Source organism: Myotis daubentonii, chromosome 11 (genome assembly GCF_963259705.1).
Source record: "Myotis daubentonii chromosome 11, mMyoDau2.1, whole genome shotgun sequence".
Classification (NCBI taxonomy): Eukaryota; Metazoa; Chordata; class Mammalia; order Chiroptera; family Vespertilionidae; genus Myotis; species Myotis daubentonii.
This window is the reverse complement of record NC_081850.1, coordinates 25,788,423-25,801,663: the sequence shown is the minus strand read 5'-3', so window position 1 is coordinate 25,801,663 and position 13,241 is coordinate 25,788,423.

Below are 13,241 nucleotides of genomic sequence, written 5' to 3'. Positions count from 1 at the left end.
TTGACCCTGTGTTCTTTTCCCACTGTGAGGGTTGACTCTCTGCCCAAAACATTGGATCCTTTTCTACCATATTCCCACTCCACATTTTCATTTGGATGGAAAGAAATAACACGAAAGTAGAGCTTCACTTCTAACAGAAGTTTTGTTGTTGTCTTCTTTAATTACTGTCTTCTAATATGTAATGATAATTGCCTCAAGTTTTTTTCCATAGAAAAATACATTGGTAAGCTGTACAAAGGAAAATAGTTACTAGATTTTTCCTATTTAGATAAGTTGATAGCACAAAGGGATCAAGTCAACCACAGAAGTCTTTAAAAAATTGGTTTAGCTTATGATTTATTTGATAAGATCAGAATGCCTGATGCTTTAAGATTCTCAGCCAGTATGGGCTTTCCACATTTTTCTCTCCCCATTCCCATAGCTTATCAATCATGTAACTATTCTCCTATGAGACCAATTTCTTGGAATCCCTCTCAAGACAGCTCTTTAGGTAGCTCCTAATAATTAGTCAAATTAGGTAAATGAAACGAAAACTCTGCCATTCTTAATCCAGAAACTCTAAAAGCCAAGCGATAAAATAGTCCTGGCACCCAAAATGACTCAGCTTACTAGTAGATATAAAGTGACTCAGGTTAGATATAAGTTAACATGTACATTCTCTTCAATTTATGTTTTTAGATCTACTAGAGAATAGAAAATAACAGAAAGCTGATAAAAGTGTGGAGCTATAGAAAACAAGGGAGATATAGGTAGAGAGAAAGTAGCAGCAGCTGGGGACATGTTAGTGATCAAAGTAAATAGCTATGGTGTGTTAAGGAGCTTATTAACATCTGCATTCCAGGCAGCAGCTGAGTATACATTGGAGATAAGATTAGATACCTTGGAAATGACCTACAATAATCCTAGATAAAAGAATTAAAGCCAGTATTTAGAAAACTAGAATTAAAACAAATTGATTTAGTGGATTGTACTTAGAGATTAATTTTTTTCTTCCTTTAAGAACTTATTAAATTATGGCATTTCAAAATTATAAGTGGAAAGTATCTAATTGGGTCTAATTTTTTAATTAAAAATCATGTTCTCAAGAAACAAGGTATGCAGACCAGTTCAATGAATTTAGGTAACAGAATAGAGCATTAGAGAAGAAATTTTGTAGAAGAATTATCTTAAAAAAATAGCATTCAAGATCATTTACATACATCTTTTATCTCAAGGAGTTATAGGGTAGCTCTCCACTTCTTCGGTGTGGGCTGTGCTTAGTGGCTTTCTTCCAAAGGGGACAATATAAGAAACAGAGTGGGGAGGGGAATATCTTTAGAGTGGAGAAACCTGAGAAACCCAACCTCCGTCAGGTGATGAAGGTCAACATCAATAGTGATCAGTCATATTGACAGTATATAATTTTTTAAAAATATATTTTATTGATTTTTTTACAGAGAGGAAGGGAGAGGGATAGAGAGTTAGAAACATCGATGAGAGAGAAACATTGATCAGCTGACTCCTGCATACCCCCTACTGGGGATGTGCCCGCAACCAAGGTACATGCCCTTGACCAGAATCGAACCTAAGACTCTTCAGTCCACAGGCCGACGCTCTATCCACTGAGCCAAACTGGTTAGGGCGACAGTATACAATTTTGACAGGATGAGATGAGAATAGCATGTTAGCAATTTACCTCAGTGGTCTTCCTCTCCAACACCCACGACCCAATTCTAATCACAAGAAAAATGTCAGACACATCCCAGTTGGGGGGGTGGGGAGCGTCATTCTACAAAATACCGGACCAGAAGTCTGTAAAACTGTCAACTCAAGACCAGGAAATCTGAATAAAGACTTTACTTAGAAATAATGTATCGATATTGGCTCATTATTTAAAAAACGTACCATACTACTGTGAGATGTTAATAATATGTGAAACTGGGTACAGTGCATATGGGAACTTTCTTTACAATGTTTATGTAAACTAAAACTATTTTAAAATGAGTGTTTATTTGTAAAATAATTAAATAGTAGGCCCCCTTTTTGGTGCCATAACTCACAGCTGTATACGGGGACTGTAGGTATGAATCCCTGCCATAACAGAATCTGTTGGGTCTTTTTCTCTGGAAATCTTTAAAGATAAGTTGAGCCATCTTTTCTCTTGGATTGTTTAGGTCTACTGCTCCTTCCTGTAAGACAGGTAGATTGGAATCAATAAGATCTGTTTCCCTCTGGCTCAATTGTTTTACAATTCTCTAGTTTATTTAATAACATTGGATATCAGTTACCTCTGGGTAAATTTAATTTCTACTCTCCTTAACATTCTCACAAAGGCCTAATTTCTTTCAGACTTGGGTTGAATCCTATGATTGCATGATAGTTGTATAAAAAAAGCATCATGTCCATTTAGGTACAGCAAATGCTTTACTTTCTCCAGGAATACACGGGAGACAGGCTCATTTAGCATAGTTTCTTCCCAAATAATTTTTATAATGGCTGCTTCTTATCACTTAGTTATCTTCAAGGTCCTAGCAAATTAGTACTAAGATTTATACAAAGTTCTTGTGACTCTTCAATAAAATCTGCAGACATACCAATATGATGGAAGAATCCTAAAAGTTATATAAATATAATCCACCCCCCCCCCCAATTATATGAGGCCTGGCACTTATCTGCACTTAGCTCTCGTGTAACACTCTTCTATTTAAGTCTCTAAACAATATTAGAAAAATGGTAGGGAAATAACATATCTCTTTTGAAGCCATAAATGAAAGACTAAAACTAGGTTATTAAAACATCAAGATAGACTTTGGACTTCTTTTTTTTTTTTTTTTTAATATCTGAGCCTGAATACATGTTCTTCTTCACTATATCCCTCTCCACTTATTTCTCCCCACACTACTCATCAATCAAAAATTATGTATGTGTGTGTATATTTTTTTAAACGAAATCACCACTGGCTGCCCCTTCCATGCTTCATTCAAGCTAAAGCCGCCACAGTACTTTAAGGCAAGCTGCTCCCGGGAAGGTCCTGTTTCAGAGCTTCGTTATACTAAGTGAAGAACAGGCCTTGAATGCTTAATCAACTTCAAATAATAAGATCAGTAAACTCTGCAGCGAGAGCGAGTAGATGAACCATGTAAAGATTTGGCTGAATGAGGGAGACTGGAGGTCCCCCCAGTCCCCATATTTCTTCCTGACCATTGTTGTTAAGTTTCCTTTCTGAGTGGACTGGCCAGGCTATGTTGCAAGACTGTAAATGAATCCTTTCCTTGCCCTTGAACTTGTTAAGCTCTCCAGTTTCTACTACTTTGTCTGGCAGGCGGCTCCACATCCTAATGACTTTCTGCAAGAAACAGAACCTCCTGATATCGAACATGCTGCCCTGTCATCTTCTATTAGACAGGCTTCCTTCTGAAGCTAATGACGGGAGGCTCCTCTTGCTATTTCTCTTCTGACAAAGTTTTCAACCAACAACAAGTGAGAAGGGAGAGAAAAGGGAGAAGGGAAAGAGGAAAGGGAGGGGACGAGAGAGAGGAAGAGAGAGAGAGGGGAGATGCTATAAATATGGGCCAGTACCTAATTATAATTCAGGACACCCGCAATTTAATAAAAACAACTCCTCCAGAATGGAGCCATAAGGAAAGAGTTTCCACAATCTGTTCATCCGCATAATTAGTGATTGAGGACCTGGGAACAGTTGGAACCTTGCTGGGGAAGGCCCGGGTCACATTATTGATAACATAAATAACAAAGATACAGATTTCCCCGAACTACAAACATCAGAATGTAACTAACAACAACCTAATAGGAGCACAGAAAACAAACAGAAAGCAGATAAGCTCTGGAGCCGGGCAGGCAGAAGCCCGGAGTCAAGCACATCATTCATCAATCTACACACCCTCCGGATTCTTAGAGGCCCCGGAAAACAAGAAGACGGGAAGCCCTGATCGGTGGCACAGTCTGCGAGGATGTGTGGCTGCAGCTGTGAGTATGCACGTTCCATGAATCAGACATCCAGTCTTTACGCTGTTACACATGGAACGTCATTCATTTGGGGGGGGGGGGGATCTGCATTGCTAAACTTAGTTATTTCATGGCAGAAAAGACCTGGCAAGTGAGCGCTGGAGACACAGTCTGCATTTCAGAACTCGGCTGAATTCTATATAAGAGACTGATAAGTAAAGGTAATACCTTTAAAAATGAGCTCATTGCACATGTATCTTACAAAGCAAGGTGCGTTCTTATTGCTAATCTTAGAAGGGCTGGAAGAACCGTATCTGTCTTTTCACCCTTCGCATATCCAACTTCTGAGAAGAGGGTATAATGAGAAGACCTTCTTGTCAAGCAAACTAGAGACAAGTAAAGCAAGAATGAGAGGAAGTTAGGGAACCAGTTAAAACTTTACTACCCAACTACTGCCATTGATTTGCAAGTTTAGAACATGAACTTTTATGCCGATGGAGATATAATCTCTAAATAATTATTTTCAAACTTAAGTATCGGCTACACAGAGGTTGTAGATACATAGACTGTGCCAGAGCTGAGTTCCATGTAAACCAGACTAAGGTGTGTGCACCCAGAAACCAGCAGCCCTGGCCAATGGGAAGCTTTTGTGTCTTCAGACAGTGTGAGACTTTCTTTACTGGGTGAACAAAGAACTGCATTTGAGGCCAAGCAGTGCAGGTGACAGCATAGCGGACCAGGAAGGAATTTTCATGGCACATACCTCCGTCATGCACGACTGTCTCTAGGTAAATATGTGAATAGTTTCAACTTCTAACAATAGGAAGGAAAACAGTGATACTTTTTAAAAATATATGTGGCTTTGTGCTTTAAGGCTTTAAAAACCACACACATACCTGCGGTTTTGAAATATCCCTGAGACATCAGAGGGGGCAACCCTGTCTGCGGGTGAATGAGATGAAAAGAAAGCCTGTTCTTTTAATAAGAAATTAGCTTGTTTGTGTAAAGTTCTAATAATTGTACACGTGATCAGAGGTTCGAAGGCCTCTAAAGCCTACACCTATTGGAATGCAATAGGGGAACTCGAACTTTTTAAATTAAGTATCACAGCATTAGCACACTATGTATTATGAAATACACAGATTTCATTAGTTTGTACAGCAAATATTTATTGAGTTCCTCCTATGTACTAAGCCCTGAAGTTATCAGTAAATGAGGCAGACAAAAATTTCCCTGCTCTCATCAAACTCAAGTCCCCAGTAAGTGCACAGATAGTTGACCCCTAGATCCTGCATTCCTGCATTGGAGAAAGTTCCTGCATTGGAGAAACTTCTTGTATCTCCAATACAACTCCCAGGGTTTAAAAAACCATGCATTTCAATGCCACCTGGCTCAGCACAATTGGCAGAAACCACCAAATGAATTCTTGTAGGTGGTGAGAAGTGAAATGTAGGAAGCCTCAAAGGAGCAGGCCATCAACAGGTGGGCCTTTGTATAACCACAGAGAGTGAGATAAGGTTAAGTGTCCTGGATACCCACAAATTATACCTGTGACAGAAGAATTGGAATCTAATGGGCTCAGGTCAATATATCTTAGAAAACTCTGAATTGTGTTTGCATTATTTTATTGGGTCATAGAAGATGACTTTAGGGTAGTGGTTTTCAGACTTTTGGAATTTGTAGATAGATCAAATTAAAATACAACAACAAGAAAGAAAGGAGACTGCCATGGAGTGACAACTTATAATTTCCAAGAAGATAAAAATATCAGAATAAATTAGAATCATTTCTAAGAAAGTACAGCTGGCTTTTGTACCAACACACATTAACTCAGCGGTTCTCAACCTGTGGGTCGCGACCCCTTTGGGGGTCGAACGACCCTTTCACAGGGGTCGCCTAAGACCATCGGAAAACACATATATAATTACATATTGTTTTTGTGATTAATCACTATGCTTTAATTATGTTCAATTTGTAACAATGAAATTGGGGGTTAGCACAACATGAGGAACTGTATTAAAGTAAAGGGTCGTGGCATTAGGAAGGTTGAGAACCACTGCATTAACTGCTGTATTGGGATAGATAGGCTGAATTATGCTGTGGTAACAAATACTCCCCCCTTCTCCCAATCTCAGCAGCTTAAAACAACATGCTAGATGCTTCTCATGGGTAAACAGCAGTGGCCACCCCCTAGACATCAAGACAGAGGAAGTAGCCATCTCAAATATGACTAACTGCTGTGTCAGAGGGAGAAGAGAGCTAGGCACACTCTTGAATCAGCCATTAATGCTGCAGATTATCATGCATCACCTTTTCTCATAATTCATCGGCCAGAACTCGTCGCATGACCCTATTCATTCACCAGGAAGTTAGGAAGTGCAAACTGATGGTGTGCCAGGTGAGATGGCAATATCTGAAAGCAGCACATATTTGACAGGCAATCCTGGCAAGTGCCATAGCTCCATATGCCATGGTTCTTGTATTCTCATTGCAGTACGGACTAGTGAAACCTTGGCCACATTCTTGCACAGATCTAATCAACACCTGAAAAAGAGAGGGGAAGAGGAGGAGGAGGAGGAGGAGGAGGAGGAGGAGGAGGAGGAGGAGGAGGAGGAGGAGGAGGAGGAAGGGGAGGAGGGGAGAAGGAGGGTGAGGAGGGGGTGAGGGGGAGGAAAAGAGGAGGAGGGGGAGGAGGGGAGGGGCAGAAGAGAGGAGGAGAAAGGGGGGAAGAGGAGTGGAGGGTATTGGAGGAGAGTGGAAGAAAGATAAGCATATACAAGCCAAATAGAATTCTCTCTGGAAACTGCTACTTTCTGGGGGTGGGTGTAAATTATCACTAGATACACAACAATAAAGAAGTAGCTACTGAGTGTAGCCCCTGTAACCAAAGGTGAACACCCCTGAGAGCCCAGATACCAGGAGCAACAGCAAAAAGGCGAAGCAGTGAAAATCAAAGCCTCTCTCAGTAGCTTGCTCTTGCTCTTGAACTGAAAGACAATTTGCTTTAGCTGTCAACAACATCATGCCTTATGCCGTATAACTCATTCTTAATCCACCCCTCAAGGATGATTATTTCAATGTTAGCTTTGCACCCGAACATCTGAACAGGTCTGAGTTGGCCCAGCAAAACTCAGCAACATCATATTGACCCTAAAGGTTGCATAAGAAATAAAAAGAAGCTTAGTTTCCTGTGCAGTGTGATCATTCGGTCACGGTTGTTTTGCTCTGTGTTGTTGCTTTTATCGTTGTTAATACATGTGGCAAAACCAACCCTCAAAATTAAGTTAAATCTCTGTGCTCAGCCATTCTATTGAGCTATGAGGCAGGGAAGTCTTATGCTGTTTTATGGAAATTCTGATTTTCAAAGTAATAAACAAATCTCAAAGGAACTATTGGACCCATGCCACACATTCTGTGTGGGCTCGAGAAACTGTATTTGATGATGGCAAATTTCCTTTTCAAAAACACCCTCAAACAAAGCTTAAGTTCCAAAAATGTTTTCTGGGCCAGACTTATAGTTAATTTTCCTTGGAGGGCCTAATGTAAGATGAAGAATAAATGGAACTAAGATAGACTTGGTACCCAAATGAGGGAATAAGGGAGTTCAAACAAATGTGGACTATGACTAGATTTACTAGTAAGCCGTTGAGTCCATAATTCAAATAATGTAAATGATATAAATATAAATAACAGCCAATTTAGTGGTGGGAAACGGCCAGTAGTGCCACATAATACAACATATATTAAGATTAATTTATTTTTTTAAATCATGATAAAAATGTCAGAATAACATAAAATGATATGTAAATATCTTTGTTTCCTCACTTACCTATCCCCATGAATCCTAAGTTCTTCCAAATATAAAGTTCATATTCTGTAATGTATCCTCCAGAAATACTGTAATGCCTTTATTCATGCATATATGTATGTATATTTTTCATGTACCCAGATGTGTCCTACTTTATATGGTCTTTGTCATTTTAATTATTCAGACAGTTATCTTAGCCTCATACAGACATACCCTGGGTGAATTTCTCTTTCCTGTTGTAACTTCAAAATATCAATCACTGTTCCCTTCGAATTCATTGAGAAACTGCTCATGTAGACGCCCAAGCATTTTATATAGTACTTTACTATGGGGGATAAAAAATACCCCAAACCCCCTTGCAATGAAATATTTCAGGATTATATATTAGCTATGCATGAATGGAGCTATCATCTATACCTGAAATAAATTACTAAATAAATGTTTTTTTAACAATAAACTTGACTTTGGATTGGCCCCAAGGTCTGTCAGATGTCCACCTCTTACGGAGCAGAAGCACACGTATGCTATTCCGAGCTGCCTTGGATGCCTGAAGATAAAACTGAATTGAAAGCTTGGAAGCCAGAAGAGGCCTCCTCATCCAATTTTCCTGAACTTTGATAAAATTGGGAAAAGCAATAATGTGAAAAGAGCAGCTGGGCCTCAGTCACTCCAGCAGACCCCACAGTCTCAGCATGACAACTGGTGCCTCCACCCAGGGGCACAGGGACATGATGGGGAGCTTAGTGAGTTTAACCCAGCTGATTACCAATAAATGCATTTATTGCCGAGGAAGATATGAGAATGCACACAGTCATAAAGGGATGATTACAATAAGAATGACTTAAAGAAATGAGAAATAGCGATTTATTGAGTACATTCTTGTCAGATACTGCTCAGCTCCTTGATTCAATTTCCCATGTAATAAATGTCCCTGGGAAGTACTCTTCCCTCCAAGATGACAGCTAGGTATATAGGTAGGTAGGTAGGTAGGTAGCAAGGTAGGTGAGTTGGTAGTTAGGTAGATAAATCACTATTGCACAGAAAAGAAGTCATTCATCCAACACACATAATCATCAAATCAAATATGTCTCTGATTACAAAGACAGTGCTTTTCCCACTGTACCATAAACCCTCTTCAAAAATTATCTATTCACTAAAATATGTTCCAGGTCCAGATGGTTTTACAGCTGAAATCTATCTAACTTTCAGTGAAGAGATCATCCTTATGTTATTCAAAAAATGTCTGACCATAGCAAAAGATGGAAAGCTTCCCAATTCAATTTACTAAGCTAGCATAACCTTACTTCCCAGACCTGATGAAGACAGAATAAAAAGAAAACTATAAAAAAATTCACTCATGAATATGAAAGCAAGACAGTAATTAAATTATATGTAAAAATCATCAAATTGAACCCAGGTGCATCCCATGACCAACCAGAGTATATTGCAGGAATGCAGGGATAGCTCAACACTAGAAAATATAGTCACATAACTCTTCAAATTGATAGGATAAATAAAAAAACATAATATAAATACATTATGAAACACCTCTTTAAAATAGATGTTATTTCTAGAAATAAAAACTTCAAGTTAAAAAAAGAGAATAGACTAGAAATGCAAAGACTATATATTTAACAATAATAGCAGATATCATATTAAAAAGAAAACCCATGGTCACAACTTAAGGTTGTTTCCAAGATAATAAAATAATAAAATAAGTTGTATCAACAATGAAAAGAAAAAGACAAAAGTCTTATATGCGTATGATATGATTGCATACCTGGTAACCAAAAGACTGAAAAAAGCTAATAACATTAAGAAGAGATTTGATCACGTGAATGGATACAAAATGAATAAATTGAAGGACATACTGTGTCTCAGTATCACAAAATATATTGCATAATAAAGTTATTTCCTTTGATGTTAATATACAAATTTAATAAATTCCAATCAAAAGTAAATTAGTATATTTTCTCAAAACTTGGCAAAACAATTTTAAGTTTCATTTTGGAAAATGAATGTATGATTTATTTTAAGAAAATTATAAAAAATAAGAATATGAGACTAGGAAATGTTTCTAGACCAGAAACTGAAACTCTGTCCCTGTTGCTTCCCTGGACCCACCCAATGTCAGGTGCACAGTGGACACTCGACAGTTATCACTCTAATATATAAATGAAGACAATGTGATCACAGGAACAAACTTTCGCCCCAGAAATAAGCAGGTAAATCAATGAGAGGGAAGAAAGAGTCCAGGAGCTAAGTGTGAATTGTATTACATGATAACATGGCTTTTCAATTTGGTGAGGGAAAATCTCAGTGTTTTATCGATGGCTTTAAGAATAGAGACTCTCCTTCTAGAAGAATAGAATTGAATCTCTACATCATCTATACACAAAAAATAAATGCCCTGTAAATTAAGGATTTTGAATTTAAATATAAACATTTTAGACATGCATTTACCAACAACTTTAGCTTTATTAGATATCCCTGACTCTCACCTGCCTGGACCGCCCAGTCTCTGACTTTCACAGGCCCAGAGGGACCTTCTAGTCCAGTTAGTGTTTAGCTCCATTCACATCTACCAGTATTCACAACCCAGCACCTGCTCTTTCTGGTATTATGTGACTATTCTCCAGATCCCCACTCCAATGGGATGGAATGTTCTTAGAAGGAATTTACTTTCCAGATTTGTCTTCATGGCTATATTATTTGTGTCCTAATTTGGTAAGTAGAATTTGAAATAATCAATGGAAACAAATCAGTGAGATTGTAATACTAAGCTTACATTTTTAACTGTTTTATGAACTCATATGTGCCAGGAAAATGATTATTAGAGGAGGCAAAGAAATTAATGTATGAGATACTGCAAACAATGTTTTTTGGTAAGCTTGAAAACAGGGAGTTAGTTGATTCATCATGAAGAAGGAAGGAAAAATAGGGGTAAGTAGAATTGTCACCCAATGCTGAAAACAAAAAAAAAATCAAAACATCAATGTCAAATATCCTTGTTGCCTCACAGAAATATTCTGGTGATTTTAGATACAACAACTGAGTACCATCCCCTCCTTCTTTATCTTCTCTGGGACTAGGACGTGTGAAACTGATATAGAGTCTGAAGGGCTAGTTTTCTGTGTTTTTGTATATATGTATATAAGTGTGTGTGTATGTGTGTGTGTGTGTGTGTGTGTGTGTGTGTGTGTTTAAATTCATTTATTCCTTCCTGGAACAAAGGAACTTACAAAGCTGTGAGAAATACCTTAATCATAAGCGGATGTTTACAACTCTCCACTCCCTGTCCCTACAATGAAATGGCTTACATGTTGAGAACCTCATGTAAACAGAATGAGGAAATTAGATATCAAAGTGACTTAATCAGACCACAGGCTAAGCTCACCTTTCCTGAGAGGTAACCTAATACGGTCGATCGAGTGTGGACAAGGATGTCCCTGCGTCCTGGGTTCACATACTTGCTTCACCGGAAGGGAACGCCTTCCTGCTCCCACCACATCCTTTCCCAACCGAATTTTTGAAGGGGGAAACAAGGACATTTTCAACAATTCCATCTCTAATAGATAAAAAATGCACATCCAATTTGCTATTAGATAAGGCTCATTCAAATTAAATGTCCAAGACATTTTAAAGCAACAGTTTCATCAAAAGACATGTATTCCAACAACAGCATATTGCTTTTATTCTACATAGGCTTTCTGCAAATTCAGACATTTGTTTTAGTGCGGGACAAGATTTTTGGCATCACTTTAGGAAAATGTTGGGTTCTTAGTTTGCATAACTGTTGCGCCCGTAATGAGCAGACACAAAGCTTTGGCTCATTCCGCTGCCCTCCTCTCATTCAGAGCACCCGTCTGCAGCCTCTGGGAGGCTCCGCAAGGCCCTGCCCACACCGAGAGCTGTGCTGCAAACTGAAAAAGAATCCATGGCAAAGCTGTCTGATTTCAGCACCCTGAGAATTGATGAGCGTTCAACATCATCATCATGAAAAAACAGATTCACCACTTCAGTTACTGTAGCTCTTCCCAGGTGAGGTTAGCATAGACATTCTGGTGAGCCACCCAGAGGTCAGCAGAAATGACTTCTACATGGGATATTAGTTTTCTTTTTAAAAATCAGCATCCTTGCCAAAAACCGGTTTGGCTCAGCGGATAGAGCGTCGGCTTGCGGACTGAAGGGTCCCAGGTTCGATTCTGGTCAAGGGCATGTACCTGGGTTGCGGGCACATCCCCAGTAGGAGATGTGCAGGAGGCAGCTGATCGATGTTTCTCTCTCATCGATGTTTCTAACTCTCTATCTCTCTCCCTTCCTCTCTGTAAAAAAATCAATAAAATATATTTTAAAAAAAATCAGTATCCTCACCCTAGCTAGTTTGGCTCCATGGATAGAGCATCAGCCCACGGACTGAAGGGTCCTAGGTTCGATTCTGGTTAACGGCACATGCCCAGGTTGTGGGCTTGATCCCCAGGAGGCATCCAATCAATGATTCCAGCATCCAGTTTATTCAGATACAGAAAAGAAATGGTGTTTTTTTAGATGAAACTGTCTATTTAGTGAAGCCCTGGTGCGAGAGGATGTCACTCAGCTTTTTATTTAGCAAAGGGTGAAATGGCTTTTTTTGTTGTTAGTAGTAAGAGAAAGGAAGAGTTACTGGGAACAGTTGTTTGTCACAGTCATTATTGCATCCTATCTAATAAAAGAGAAAAATGGTAATTGGCGTACGACGATACCCTTTTCATTGGCTAATCAGGGCTATATGCAAATTAACTGCCAACTATGATTGACAGTTAACTGCCAACTAAGATTGGCAGTTAACTGCCAACAAGATGGCGGTTAATTTGCATATGTAGGCACAATGCAGGGAGGCAAAAGGGAAAGCAGGAAGAAGCCCCCTGCCACTGACAGTGATCGGAAACCCAGGGGGGAGCTAAGAGCTGGGGGGCAGGGCAAAGGCGGCCAGGGCCGCCTTTGCCCTGCCCCCCAGTCACCATCGGAGAATCAAGCGCCTTTGCCGCCCTGGCCAGTGATAGCAGGAAGTAGGGGTGGAGCCAGCGATGGGAGCTGGACACGGTCAAAGCTGGCAGTCCCGGGAGCTAGGGGTCCCTTGCCTGGGCCTAAAGTGGAGCCCACGATCGCGGGGCCGCTGTAGCTGCGGGTCCCCGCTGCCCGGGCCAGACACCTAGGCCAGAGGCCTCAGGCCTGGTCAAGGGGCCGATCCGGTGATTGGTGATCGGAGGGTGATGAGGGTCAACTCCTCTGGCCGAGGCATCAGGCCTGGGTGGGGGGCGGAGCCGGGGATTGGGGGGATATGATGGTCCCCTTGCCCAGGACTGAAGCCTGGGTCAGAGGCGTCAGGCTTGGGCGGGGGGTGGAGCAAGCGATCAGAGGGAGATGGGGGGTCCCCTGCCCAGGCATGATTCCTGGGCCAGAGGCCTCAGGCCTGGGCGGGGGCCAGAGCCAGTGATCGGGGGGAGAT